Genomic DNA, 15167 nt, shown 5'->3' with positions numbered 1-15167 from the left:
GAGTGGTAGAGAAACCCATAGTCATTATCTAATGCAATCACCTCCTGGTAAAAATGCTTATCATTAAAAATAGTACAAAATTACTATGATAATTTTAGTAACTATAGGTACATACAATGACTTTAGTGCATTTTGTGGTTAAGATCTGCGGGCTCAAGATAATACAACATTACAATGTAGTACGTGGAGAGTTTTTACTTTCAAGACAAATGGGTAACATAAACACTGAATCTAACTTAAATGAATTTAGTTTGCTAAAAACCTACTAGAAAAAAGTTTTAGTATGTATTTTAGTGAACCTTAAACTTCTAACATTGAGTTTGTCATTGCGAAATGTTTTTATTTTAATGGATATCGGATATATCGTACAACGGATACGGATAACTTGTCATGGCAAACTCAGCAAAGTATAACTTTTAATAACATATATAATCAGAACACAAATCGCCAAATTTTAAGTTCGAGATAAATTATTGTCGATATCGTGAGGCAAAATAAATTAGCCCTAACGAAAAGAAACAAAGAAGCAATGTGTCGCATAAACTTAGGTTCCAAAATATTTCTTAACCAAGGTTTCATAACGTGTGGGCGCAATGCTAAAATAATAGTTTATAGCTGGACAATCAAAATGACGAGTACGCGAATACTCATACCACCAACTTTGAAAAATATATACAAGCAAACATGGATAGCTCAAACTTCACCGGACCGAGCAAAATTGTTTGAGTTATCAGAGCATTCAAGTTATCAGAGCTCTGTCACAAGTGCATGTCTTTATCAGTAGATACATGTACATATACAAACTATATATGAATCAAAAGCCTAGATTGCTTGTTGCAATTTAAATGGCCTCTCATGTAAAGTTTTAAAAAGTCTTATCACGAAGTATAGATACTTTTCAATCACTTGAGATTTGCCAGCACATTCTCAGATATATATATATATATACATGTATATAATATATACATAATATATATATATATAAAAAGAAGACATATATATATATGTATATATATATATATGTGTATATATATAAAAACTGTTTCCTCACCCCGGATACCCCGTATGGGTGGTAATTTCTGCCCTAACTCGGGTCTCCTACCAGAGACCTGGGAGTTTGAGCACTCGCCTCAAGATCTTAGCTGTTCCCATTAGCGCACTTTTCTGCAACTCACCTGAGTTGATTGTTGTTGGTATTTGGGCAAGCCACATTTTATGCGCCGATGTTATTGCACCCAGTGCCCCAATGACTACTGGGATTACAGTTGTTCTTACATTCCAGCATTTTTCAATCTCTTCTCCAAGAGGGAGATATTTCTCTACCTTTTCTTTTTTCTTTGCTGGCTTTATTGTAGTCATTGGGTACTGCTATATCTATTATAGTAGCTCTCTTGTTCTCCTTATCCACCACCACTATATCTGGTTGGTTTGCTAAGACATGCTTGTCAGTCTGGATGTAGAAGTCTCAGAGGATCTTAGCGCGGTCATTTTCATTGACCTTATCAGGAGCTTCCCACTAGTGTTGTGGTTTATTAAGGCCATACTCATCACATAGACTTCTATACACAACACCTGCGACATGATTATGCCGCTCAGTGTATGCGTTTCCTGCTAGCTGTTTGCATCCACTGATGATTTGTTGGATGGTCTCAGGCGCATCTTTGCACAGTCTGCATCTAGGATCTTCTCTGGTGTGATAGATTTTTGTTTGGAGTTGCCTTGTTGGGAGCACTTGCTCCTGGGCTGCCATGATTAGCGACTCTGTATTGGCCGTTAGGTTTCCTTTGTTCAGCCACATATGTCTAGTGAAGATCGCCAACCTTAGATATTTGTCGGTGGTAAGCACCATGAAGAGGTTTCGTGTGCCAGTCATCTTCCTCATCATCAGGGCATAGGTCCGTTGTAAAAGCAGCCGATTGAAATTCAGCTAGCAACTTATCTGAAGTGGCCATGGAGGCTGCATATGCTTTGATGCTTCGCTCCTCCTCTTTCACTCTCTGCTTTACACTTTTGAGTCCCCTACCACCATTTTTCCTATCGAAATACAATCTAGTAGTATCAGATTTTGGGTGGAGTGCTCCATGCATGGTCAGCAGTTTATGAGTTGCTATATCTGTTTCCTTGATGGCTTCCTCAGTCCACTTTATTATGCCTGCTGGATATCTTATTACTGGCAGTGCGTATGTATTTATTGCCATGACTTGGTTCTTGGCATTGAGCTGGCTCCGTAGGACCTGCCAAAGGCGTTTCTTGTATTCGGTAATAGCTTTGTGACATACCTCGGCTTCGTGGTTGATGTTGCTTTGCATAATCCCCAAGTACTTGTACCCTTCTTCTATATCTTTAATGGTACCATTTGGCATATATATATATATATATATATATATATATATATATATATATATATATATATATATATATATATATATATATATATATATATATATATATATATACATATACATATATATATATAAAGAAGACATATATAAAGAAGACATATATATATATACATCTTCTATATATACACACAGCTCTTATTATAGTTAAGATTTAGACTAGCTCAAGTTACCCGAATTCCTTGGGTTAAGACATTTAGCCAATGACAGCTACATTTCCTGCCACTGTTTATAAGCTATTTTAAATCGTTAACGAATGTGTAGTATAAGAAGTAAAAAAGGTTTTGGTCAAATCTGTTTTAGTTATGCCTCGAGCTTTCAAATATCTGAATTATGCACTGGCCAGACACACAGAAATAAACCAACACCATTTAAATGTTAGCGTATTAAATGTTGTATACGTTGATTAAAAACAAAATTCTTTGTTGTAGAAGCTTTTTTATTCTCCATGAAATGTCGGGCAATCACCTAGTCAGGTATATATGTTTTACTAGAAATTAGCTCATCAACTGTTGATGAGCTGAATTATGTTTTGGTTATGTTCTTGCTGTTTAGTGGGTATTAATCTTTTTGTCTGCAATTGCATTTTCTGTTTGGCTCATTGTGTTTTTGCTAGATGAGTTTATTGTTTTGTGCATTTATTAAGCTTTCCATATTTCGCATACACGAGTAGCTGGTTTTCAGTGCATGTGCATGTATGTTAATGTGATTAGACTAATATGATTGGACCAATATGATTGGATCATTATGATTGGACTAATATGATTGAACCAATATGATTGGACCAATATGTTTGGATCAATATGATTGGACCAATATGGTTGAACTAATATGATTGAAACAGTAGGAGACAATCGCGCAAATATTAGCTTATAATTGGCAGTCACTGAAGGTTTTTGAAATAGATTTTTCATAATGGCAAGCAACAAAACTTTTTGCTGGTAAGCAATAGTTTATCAAAGTAGAGTACTATTATGTACACTTGCTTGGTGGATGTAGGTATCAATAAAACTCAATCGTCTGGTGTCTGCTACAGAAAATTATTAGACACAAACATTTGAATTCTCTCTAACCGGCAACTTGTGACAACTTGTTAAGCAAAATTACAGAGTAGACAATGTGTTTACTATGATATATTACACTTGTCAAAATAAAGTTTTTTAATGTGACTAAGAAATAAGATTGTGCATGAGTGTGTAGATATATGTGCATGTATTTACTAGTACAGTAAACTTTATTTAGACGTCTGTTGAAATTGACAAATCATTCTGAGTATTTAGAGTTTGTAAAATATTGTAAGATCATCAAAGAGCACATGCGACTTGCATATTTTATTAGTACATATCATATACAAAACCATGTTTAGATACACTAACCAATAACTAAAAACCCTTTAACACTTGTTCTGATGCAGTCTACTCGTTGTCTTTTGAGTCTGGTCCTAGCATAAAAACTACAATATACCCTAGCCTTACCATCGTCTTCTCGATCTTCCGTGTGTTCCTTGATCTCTAGTTTGTCTTCCTCGGGTTGTAGTTTGTCTTCCTTGGGTTCTAGTTTGCCTTCCTTGACCTTGTCCTTGTCTTCCTTGTCCTTGCCTTTGTCTACCTTGTCTTTGCCTTTGTCTACCTTGTCCTTGCCTTTGTCTACCTTGTCCTTGCCTTTGTCTACTTTGCCTTTGTCTTTGTCGTTGGCCTCCACTTCGACCTCTTTGTTGTCTACTAAATGCCTGTGCACCTGAACAGGCACCCTAATGAAACATACACAAATCATGTGTTGAGCATGCAGATTAATTTCTCATTAAGCTGACCAGCAGGTTCGTGACTCATATCAAATATTTATAATAATGTTGAGTGTTGACCCAACATTAGGGTGTCACCCATAAATGTTGAAGGTCAGCCCAATTTTTATGCTCAAGAAGGAAGCACAGGCTAAATGTTAATGGCTAGCATTTAAAAATTGCATTTATTTATACCAGTATTAAAATCATGAAGTTTTATTTCTTAGTAATGATTTTGTGGTTAAAAGAACAAAAAATAATGCTAAAAACAAAAACACTCACAATTAAAGCTTCAAGCTGTGAAATAGGGCGGGTTTTTTTGGTAAAACGCAGGCTTAAAAATTATGATATCAACACTGACAATTAACCAATGCATGAACATGGGACTAAAACGCTTATTTTGGTCATCATTCTTTTACATTTTCTTCATCTATTCACCATGCTAAGTTGTTATAGTTACTCAACATGGCTGATAATTATAACATAAGGTTGAACCATGTTCTATCAATGTAGAAAAAATCTGTGCTGTATTTATTCTTCATCATTTGTCTTTCAATAGCTTCAGACGTCCACAGTCAAAATTCGACATATAGTGAAGTTCTTATTCACTTTTGGAGGCGCTTATAGAATTACACTAATCAACTTGCTCATATGTCTTTACTAGCTGAATGCCCAGTATTGCACAGGTAATCCATATGACTTTGTATGAATTCATAAATGTGACTGTATGAATTGTATGAGTTTGATTAACTTAAGCTAGCTGCGTGCCTGGCATCACATTTAATTTCAAAAAGTGATGTTTGTTTATTTCTGTGTGTTTGGCCAAAGCACAATTCAAACATTTGAAAGCAGAGGCATAGCTAGAACAGATTGTTGAAAAGAATTTCCTAATTCAAGTGCTACACATTTGTTCACGATTCGAAACAGCTTATAAACAGTTGGAGGTAAAGCAGTAGCTATTGGCAAAGTATTTTTACCCAGTGAATTCAAGTAACCTAAGCTAGTTTACTATAATAAGAGCCATGTTTACCCTTCCATCTGGGCATTAACAAAAGATATTGCACCTCAAAGGAATCGGAACCAAAATATTCAGCAGATGTATTGATGAGAAGCCAAGTACACTACCACCAAGCCATGCAGTTGGTGCAAAGTATTTGTTTCATTAGCATATTTTATCGCTTGACAAAACATACAGATGACAGACCAACAAACCAACAACCACTTAAGTTTATATGTACGCATAGATTAGTGCACAAACAAAAAATTCTTCCTTTACATAAAAATTGAATTTGGTGTCTGTAAAAATTAGCGATTCTTGGAAATTATCTATTTAAAACCTATTAACAAAAGGCTCTGTTTTGAAGGAAATAGTTTTAAACAGGCAATTTCAGATGATCTACTTCATAAAATGAGTGATTTTAATGTAACTATATAGTCACAGCTATTTCCAATCAATGTTTTGCACAAAACTTTTTGTCCATTTTCACAACTTGAAAAGCTTGATGAAACCTTATATTTGGTCAAAATTATGCAAAAGTATTATTGGAACCTCAATAGTTGTTGTTATGCTGTTAATCCAGTACATTTTTATGTTGCCAGTTAACAAATAAAATATAGATTTCTTCATTGAAGTTTAAAGAAAATTGAAAGATTTCTTATAAAAGGACAAGAGAGTATTTTGTTCGGTTACCTCGCCACAGGTTCGACTCTCTTGTGTTGATCCTGGACAGTCTTGATCTGGGGTGGTGCAGACCCGAGTTCTGATTTGGATAGAACCACCACAAGTTACTGAACATGGTGTCCACTGTAACCACTCTGTCCATACTCCGTCAATTGGACATACTGTCTGTTAGAGTAAACATAAAACTGGAATGCAAATGTCCAAAATTTGTTTTAATTTCTGGTATTAAATAGACTAGTTTAGAAGAACTCTTGCCCTTTCATTTTACTAAATCGAATTGCAGAAATAACTGCTTATGATGTAATCAGTGCCAGAGGAAAATTTGATAAAGTGAACTTGGCAAATGCTATTATGGGCACTAGTCTGCCATAATCAAAGAACTTACAAAGCTTTTGTTTAAAATTTGCATTTACCCTATGGTGGGTAAGGTAAACATACTTTTTAAACGAGCAATGTATGTGGTGAAGTAAAAACTCCACAAGCATGATTAGGAACTCACAGGTATTCCAGGACAGCTACTGGTATCCGTTTCTGGAGGAATAGGAAAGAAACAGTTAAAACAGTTTCGACTTCTTTGTCTGTTTTGAGACGTACCACAAGAAACACTACAGGTAGTCCAGGTACTCCAAATAGTGCAGTTACAATTAGGGCATGGCTCCTAATAACCAGTGTAGACACAATAAGTGACATGCAAACACAAAGTGCAATGCAGTAGACGCTACCGCAATGTAAAAGATCTGTTCCACGAATGTTTCTATTATAGATATTTTATGTTATATAAAGTGTAGAATACATGTTAAGTGCAAATCCATTTCAAGATTTACCCAAATTTACCCCTTTGACCATTCAAAAGGAAATGAAGCCAAGCTTAAACTCTTAAGTTAATGGCAGTGCAGTAACTGTGATACTGCTGGTTTGTATAAGGTTTAGGGTCCATAATTACAGAAAATATGCTTTAGGCTTTTTCTAAACAGCAACGTCTGTGACACAAAAATTCAAAGGTCAATATAACCAACCATGAAACATTCAAATTGTATAAAGAATTGCTAACGAGTTGGAGAATACCGTAGCAAGTATATGTACACCAGTTTACTTGATCGTCTGGTGCTTATGCCAATAAAGCTACATAAACTACAATCTCTACTAAACAAATATTTTTATATAACATGATCTGAAAGTTCTACAATACTTTCCTATGTCAAACAGCCTAAAAAGTAGATTTGTCTGCTTGGTTTTCCTGAAAACCGAGTAGACATGAAAGACATGCTGTCTTGTTTGCTACAATTGAATAAATCAAGTAGTGCCATATCCATGCCAATTTTTCCCGCAACTAACATATTGGTTTAGAACCTGATTGTTTGAACAAAAAACATTTCATCTACCTAAAAAAATGTTGCGCATAAAAAAATGGTGGCTGCTGTAATTTGTTTTGTTTAAAACCTTTTTACAGGTACATCGCTAACAACATCACGATCTACAAATACATTTAAATAATTAGGCAAAATACTCCCATATAATAATTATTACAAAATATCACAAGATCATAATGTGATCTCGTTTTTGTATGTTGCTGCTTTGTGAAAAAATTAGACTTTGTTAGCATGTCCTTACAAAAACATTGTTTTCAAATTTTCTGAATATGTTTGCCTTTCATCATGTATTGAACATTTTTGTTTTATCAGAAACAAAGGGTTGTGAGATTGCCCTCATTAGTCGTAGGGAGTTTGGCGATGAAACGGAATAGTGAACCGATGATTTAAATAGTTTACATAGATAGTAAGCGTTGTGTTTGCGCAGAGCCCTTTTGTAAAAATCGACATTCGGTGTCTGCCAACTTGACTACGTTAATCCATCTACTAGACAAACCACTATTAGATGTCTACCCAAAAGGAACACGAGAGGATCCCTACGACTTTACTGCGAGTGTTTGCAAATTGATGCAGGACCTAAACATCGCTTTTAATCTTACTACAAACTCACATACCTACATTTAACTTGTGGTATTTTGTTGTTATAGCAACCAATACTGTAGGCATAGACCTATTAATTATACTAGACTGGGCAATCTAGTGCATCACGGCTCAGCATTGTGTCCTGCTTAAATTGCCACATTCTTCGCGGCGTAACGTCAACGCTTTGTTCACTTGCAGCTGGTCAGGCAGCGAGTCATCATTGTTTACATTGAAAGAATGGGCTGAGACAGCTTTGTTGCTACATGTAATTTGACATGACTACTAAAGTACACAAGATATTGGTTTAAAATTTTAGATGCAAAACTTATACACTATGCATTTTATACCCTGCAAATTTGTAAACATAAAGTTTAATATTTCATGTGTAAAGTGACAGTAAAAATGTATATTGATCTATTCAGAAAATATTGCAAAATTATCAATGTTGCCCTATGCTATGGGCTAACATGTCAGATAGCTAGGTGTACAAACTGATTTCAAATGCATACACACTAGTAAATGGTACACTGACTGCCGACTGCCATGAATATAAATGTTGGGTCTTAGGTGTTATGCAAACAGCATCAGAAAATAGGTCTATGTTCACTTTGTTGCTTTGTTCACTTTGCCTAGTCCAGGCCATAGTTTTAAGTAGGAAGCCATGGAGAGTGGAGCAACTACCAGCATTGGAAATGATTCGAAGGTAAATTTTACTCCGATTGTTTTCAAGTGTGGTTGTGAGAGGTACCTAGATATGAAGAGCAAGAAATCTTGCGGATTTTTCCGAGATATACATACAAATAATAGTTTTTTCCAAAATGTTTCCTTAAATTTCATTGCTGGCACTAATATTTGAAAAGTTGCTTCGCACAAAGAGGTGACAACCGCGAAGTAGACGAAGTGTTGCCCATTTCATGAAGTTTTTCATCACCATGGCAGGTGGACATAGGCTAGTAAAGGAGTATGATGATGGCTGTGTTATATTTAGAAGTGTAGCTAAACCCAACGAAAAGATTTTTACTTTATGATGGTCTCATAAGAATGCAATCATTTACTGATTATTTTGCAGGACAAGAGGAGTAAAAATTTTTGCTGTGCATTTGGTTGTTCTAATACTCCAGCAAAAGACAGTAAACTCAGTTTCCACACCTTTCCATCGGAAGAAAAATACCTAGACATACGTAGCAAGTGGATAGACGCCGTGAAACGTAAGGACTGGATGTGTTCCAAATACTCTGCGCTCTGCAGTGATCATTTCTTAACAGACTCCTATCGTAGACGTCCTGGTATGATGATGGTTGCCACACTAAAGCCTACTGCTGTACAAAGGGTATTTGATTATCTGCCAAAATATTTACAACCATCTCAACCAAAGCATAGCCGACTGTTATGCCAACCAACACTATCTAAATCATCTCCACCAGACCGAGATGAGCCAGACCTGGAATCTTCACTTTGCTATGAAGAGCCAACAGCCGCCAAGCAACCTGAAGAGATCATTCCCGACCATCTACATAAGCGTACCTCGTACCTTGGAATACGGAACTACATTTTTCAAACATTTTGCGAGGCCAAGTATCTACTTCTGTACAAGCTTGGACAGGATCATATAGAAACACTGTCCTCAAAGATTCGGGCCAAGGAAGGTTTCAACAATAATCCAGATGTCGGTAGCTTCAAATCTGCACTGAAAGCTCGACTAATGAAAACAGACATCACACCTAGCACGAGTGCTAACTGTCTTGATTGTGATAGTTCAGATGGCTCCAGCTCCCTACTTCTCTCATCTAAACAAAGAAAAATTCATGTAGAAAGTGACGATGACTTCCATGATTATTTGGAATCAAGCGAACGGTTGGAAATCGATCTGTCAAAATCTGTCTCGGTCATAGTGGAGTATTTACCGGTAGGTAAATACAACCAATTCCTCAAAATTTTTTACAAAACCAGAGATCTGGCACACATTGCAGCCTTGCTGCATGTGCTAAACTGCATGATTGCCCATATTGTGGTACATGATTTAGGCATGTACATGTTTTTTGGTATTAGCTACTTTCACTTATTGTTAGCGTATAGAACAGATATACAGGAAGCAGAGTGGCTTGAAATAATACTGCAGCAGATCAGTGAGATGTAGGTAAATTTATTTTATGGTTAATACATATACTTTTTATAATAATATTAGCATATGATATTTATTTAGCAGGCTATGTGGTACGAAGCTTAAAACTCAGCTGCAGTGACTGCACTAGCTTTATAGCCTCCTATCCAGGTTTACGCACCAGGGATGATGCGACACTAATCAGTTTAAAAGATAGAGGTGGTCTGTTTACACCTCATCCTGTCATCACAAAGATATGTCTAGGCTCAGAACAGATCATACGGCAATGTATCGACTTACAAGAAATCACTGCTGACATACAGAAGCTGGTGGTCACTAAGACTCTTTTATTGGTTTTACAAAGCAATTTGCATCGGGAATTTCCACGCTCAAGTCACAGCGCAGCAGTGCTAGTTAAAATTATCACATCCAGATATGTCAGAATTAGAATTCACTATGAGGCTACAAAGGTAGCAGCTAACAAGAGTAATCTTAGATCAAAGCTCGGCCGACTGATCGTCTTTAGCCATGTGTAGTCTGTCACAATATGTCTAGAAAAGTGTACCATTTGTCGTTTGTTTTCTACGATTTTTCTGATGCTGTTTGCGTAACACCTAAGACCCAACATTTATATTCATGGCAGAATGCTATCAGTGTACCACTTACTAGTGTGTATGCATTTGAAATCAGTTTGTACACCTAGCTATCTGACATGTTAGCCCATAGCATAGGGCAACATTGATAATTTTGCAATATTTTTTGATTAGATCAATATACATTTTTACTGTCACTTTACACATGAAATATTAAACTTTATGTTTACAAATTTGCAGGGTATAAAATGCATAGTGTATAAGTTTTGCATCTAAAATTTTAAACCGATATCTTGTGTACTTTAGTAGTTATGTCAAATTACATGTAGCAACAAAGCTGTCTCAGCCCATTTTTTCAATGTAAACAATGATGACTCACTTGCCTGACCAGCTGCAAGTGAACAAAGCGTCGACGTTACGTCGCGAAGAATGTGGCTATTTATGTAGGACACTGTGGCTTCGCATTGCCCAGTCTATTATAGTTAACAGGTCTATGACTGTAGGTCACTTACTAGTAAATGATAACAAGCAACACTGGTGCAGAAACAAGTATTCGAAGATGCTTATCTAAAGCGCAATAGCTACCTCTCCACAGATCTGTGACTCGGTAGATGAACCAGGGCAATCGAATATGTCTTCTACGTTGTTGCATGTCCTTGTCCGATTTCGTCTAGAGCCTCCGCATGACACTTGACAAGGGGTCCAGGCACTCCAACCATTCCAAACAAGCGGTGTCGTATCGGTTTGACCACAGCTTCTCTGTTTAGCATGACACAACAGAATGTGTTACTAATGAAAAGTCATATTGAAAAGGTACATTGACAGACAGGCTTTACAAAGACAATGTACAAAAGTTTCTTTGGTCAGAGTATGTCCGAGTAAACACTGTCATTGCAGCTAAACACTGCCATACTCTAAAGTTTAGCTGGTAGATAGACTTTATTAGCCTCAAACTACTGACCTGATTTTTGTAGCATACTTTATTCATTACTTTTTAGCCTGGTTTACACATAAATGTAAGAATTACTAATATACATACAGAAGGACAGCTTCTGCGTTCTGACTGTGCGGCACAATTATTCGGGCAAAAACGACTTCTTCGCCGACTGGATGAAACACCGCAGGTTCCTGGACAGGATCTCCATGGAGTCCAGCTCGTACAGTCACATGTTGGACAAGATATCTACACAAAATAACAGATTGTATTACTATTGTATGCTGGTAACAAGCAGAATATGTTGATAGACAGGCTCAGGGTTTAAATAACAGATATTGTCTTGCAGCACAATTTATTGTGCTATTTCTTTGTGACGTCATGATTTTTGGTTTTACACTAAATTGTCATTGAATGTCAAAAAGTATTTTGAGACGATATGGCGCACCCAATTATAAAACACAAATATAAGAAAAACCGAATTATAACGTGCATGACACAAAATAGTCAGTCAGGTTTAACTTTCTTCAAATCAACAACAATTCCTGGTAAAATTATGTAAAAAATTAAAGTCACTTTTCAATCGTTGTTCTTCTCCTAATCTATCAGATTACTTGTCTGCTGCGTCAGTATTGAATAGTGAGCCTAAATCCGTTTTGTCATCATCCGACACAGTTTCATTGCAGTTGCTTGAATTTTGAAGAATGACTATTGCTTTTGTGAAAGCTTGAAAAATGGTTGAAAAGATACTTTGGTCTAAAAATTGATAGGGCATAATAATAAGCAAATAGTTGTATCACTAGCCTGATGTTGCTTACCATCACCCAAGGACAGGGTATCTGTATGACACAGCAGAACATATCATATTGTAAACTGTTTTCAAGTAAAATATATTGACAGACAGGTTTTTTTACCTGAGTGTATGTAGTTTTTACGATTATACACATATCTGACTGTTTACAATAAATAGGTACTATTACACTGCCCTAGAAGATTTATACCAATATAACACAAAGTTTAGATAACATAATATGTCATTTGTCAGTTTAACCTAATGTACTGTTTCTTTGCGATGTCATGATTCTATAGTTTTTAAATCCATTTGCTCACAAATGTTCTAATTACTCATAAACTTACAACAGGACAGTCGTTTTCTTCCGACTCTGTGTCACATGTATCAGGGCAACTTCTGGTTCTTTCCTGAGTTGCTGCGACACCGCATTCGGTAGGACAGACTTCCCAGTTTGACCAATCAGTGCAGGTACAAGGAGGACATGCCATCTGTATGACACAGCAGAACATATCAATATTGTAAACTGACATCAAGTAAAATATATTGACAAACAAGCTTTATTACCTGAGTGTATGTAGTCTTTACGACTCTACATATATCTGACTGTTTATATTAAATAGATACTATTACACAGCTCTAGTAGTTTTATACCAACATTTTACAGAGTTTGGATAGCATATATAATTTGTCAGCTTTAAACTAATGTACTGTTTCTTTGCGATGTCATGATTCTATAGTTTCAAGCCCATTTCATTTGTTCATAAACATAATGATTACTTATAAACTTACAACAGGACAGGTGTCTTGCTTTGTCTTTAAATGACCGAGCAAGACACCTTAAATGCAAATGTTTTTTTGTGATGTCATAATACTATAGATTTTAAGTCCATTTCTCCATTAATGTAAAAATTACTTATGAACTTACAACAGGACAGTCATTTTCTTCCAACTCTGTGTCACATGTGTCAGGGCAACTTCTGGTTCTTTCCTGAGTTGCTGCGACACCGCATTCGGTAGGACAGACATCCCAGTTTGACCAATCAGTGCAGGTACAAGGAGGACATGTTATCTGTATGACACCGCAAAACATATCAACGTTGTCAACTGTTATCAAGTAAAATATATTGACAAACAAGCTTTATTACCTGAGTGTATGTAGTCTTTATGACTCTACATATATCTGACTGTTTATATTAAATAGATACTATTACACAGCCCTAGTAGTTTTATACCAACATTGTACAGAGTTTGGATAGCATATATAATTTGTCAGTTTTAAACTAATGTACCGTTTCTTTGCGATGTCATGATTCTATAGTTTCAAGCCCATTTCATTTGTTCATAAACATAATGATTACTTATAAACTTACAACAGGACAGGTGTCTTGCTTTGTCTCTAAATGACCGAGCAAAACACCTTAAATGCAAATGTTTTTTATGATGTCATGATACTATAGGTTTTAAGTCCATTTCTCCTTTAATGTAAAAATTACTTATGAACTTACAACAGGACAGGTGTTTTGCTTTGTCTCTGCATGACAGAGCAAAACACCTTAAATGCAAATGTTTTTTGTGATGTCATAATACTATAGATTTTAAGTCCATTTCTCCATTAATGTAAAAATTACTTATGAACTTACAACAGGACAGTCGTTTTCTTCCAACTCTGTGTCACATTTGTCAGGGCAACGTCTGGTCCTTTCCTGAGTTGCTGCGACACCGCATTCGGTAGGACAGACTTCCCAGTTTGACCAATCAGTGCAGGTACAAGGAGGACATGCCATCTGTATGACACAGCAGAACATATCAATATTGTAAACTGACATCAAGTAAAATATATTGACAAACAAGCTTTATTACCTGAGTGTATGTAGTCTTTACGACTCTACATATATCTGACTGTTTATATTTAATAGATATTATTACACAGCCCTAGTAGATTTATACCAACATTGTACAGAGTTTGGATAGCATATACATGTATAATTTGTCAGTTTTAAACTAATGTACTGTTTCTTTGCGATGTCATGATTCTATAGTTTCAAGCCCATTTCATTTGTTCATAAACATAATGATTACTTATAAACTTACAACAGGACAGGTGTCTTGCTTTGTCTCTAAATGACCGAGCAAGACACCTTAAATGCAAATGTTTTTTTGTGATGTCATGATACTATAGGTTTTAAGTCCATTTGTCCATGAATGTAAAAATTACTTATGAACTTACAACAGGACAGCTGTCTTGCTTTCTCTCTACATGACAGAGCAAAACACCTGTCATGTAGATGTTTTTTGTGATGTCATCATATTATAGTTTTTAAGTCCATCTGTCCATAAATGTAAAAATTTCGTATAAACTTACAACAGGACAGTCGTTTTCTTCCGACTCTGTGTCACATGTATCAAGGCAACTTCTGGTTCGTTCCTGAGTTGCTGCGACACCGCATTCGGTAGGACAGGCTTCCCAGTTTGACCACTCAGTGCATAAGCAAGGACATGGCGGAGCAACAAAAATTAGTTCAAAGCCACGGCCGTCTTCACACACTGAATCCCTCTTTTTGCAATCGACAGTCATCTCGGAAATTTCAATACTTAACTCTGTAAGAATGAGTAAAACATCGGAAATGGAACAATGCAGTCATATTAATTTTAGGAAACCCTAGATACTCTTAAAAAATGTTGTTTGTGTATAATATGATATATAAATGGTTTGTTTTTTTTTAAGAAAAGTTTTCAAACATATGCCGTCATAATTTTTAAAGCAGTTACGGTGTAGGTAAGATTACAGAAACAACTTGAATATAAAATCAATTAAAAAAATAACAGTTAAATTATATCTAGTGCAAATTAAAATAAGTTATAGTGTATTTTTCTATTGCACACTCCATTTATTGATCTACACTAGGCGGAGCCTCACCAAACGTCCGATAAGGG

At 35.8% G+C, this 15167-nt stretch overlaps 1 long non-coding RNA gene across 1 annotated transcript; it reads right to left on the bottom strand.

Moving 5' to 3' along the window:
• Positions 1–5924: 5924 nt before the first annotated feature.
• On the bottom strand, positions 5925–11218 carry LOC137406551 (uncharacterized). The gene is made up of 3 exons (XR_010979898.1): positions 11092–11218; positions 6360–6518; positions 5925–6025 (listed from the first exon to the last, which is right to left on the bottom strand). It is a non-coding gene; the product is annotated as an uncharacterized lncRNA (long non-coding RNA).
• Between the last annotated feature and the right edge of the window lie 3949 nt (positions 11219–15167).

This window comes from Watersipora subatra, chromosome 10, assembly GCF_963576615.1.
Source record: "Watersipora subatra chromosome 10, tzWatSuba1.1, whole genome shotgun sequence".
Lineage (NCBI taxonomy): Eukaryota > Metazoa > Bryozoa > Gymnolaemata > Cheilostomatida > Watersiporidae > Watersipora > Watersipora subatra.
This window is presented reverse-complemented; position numbering and strand designations above follow the sequence as displayed.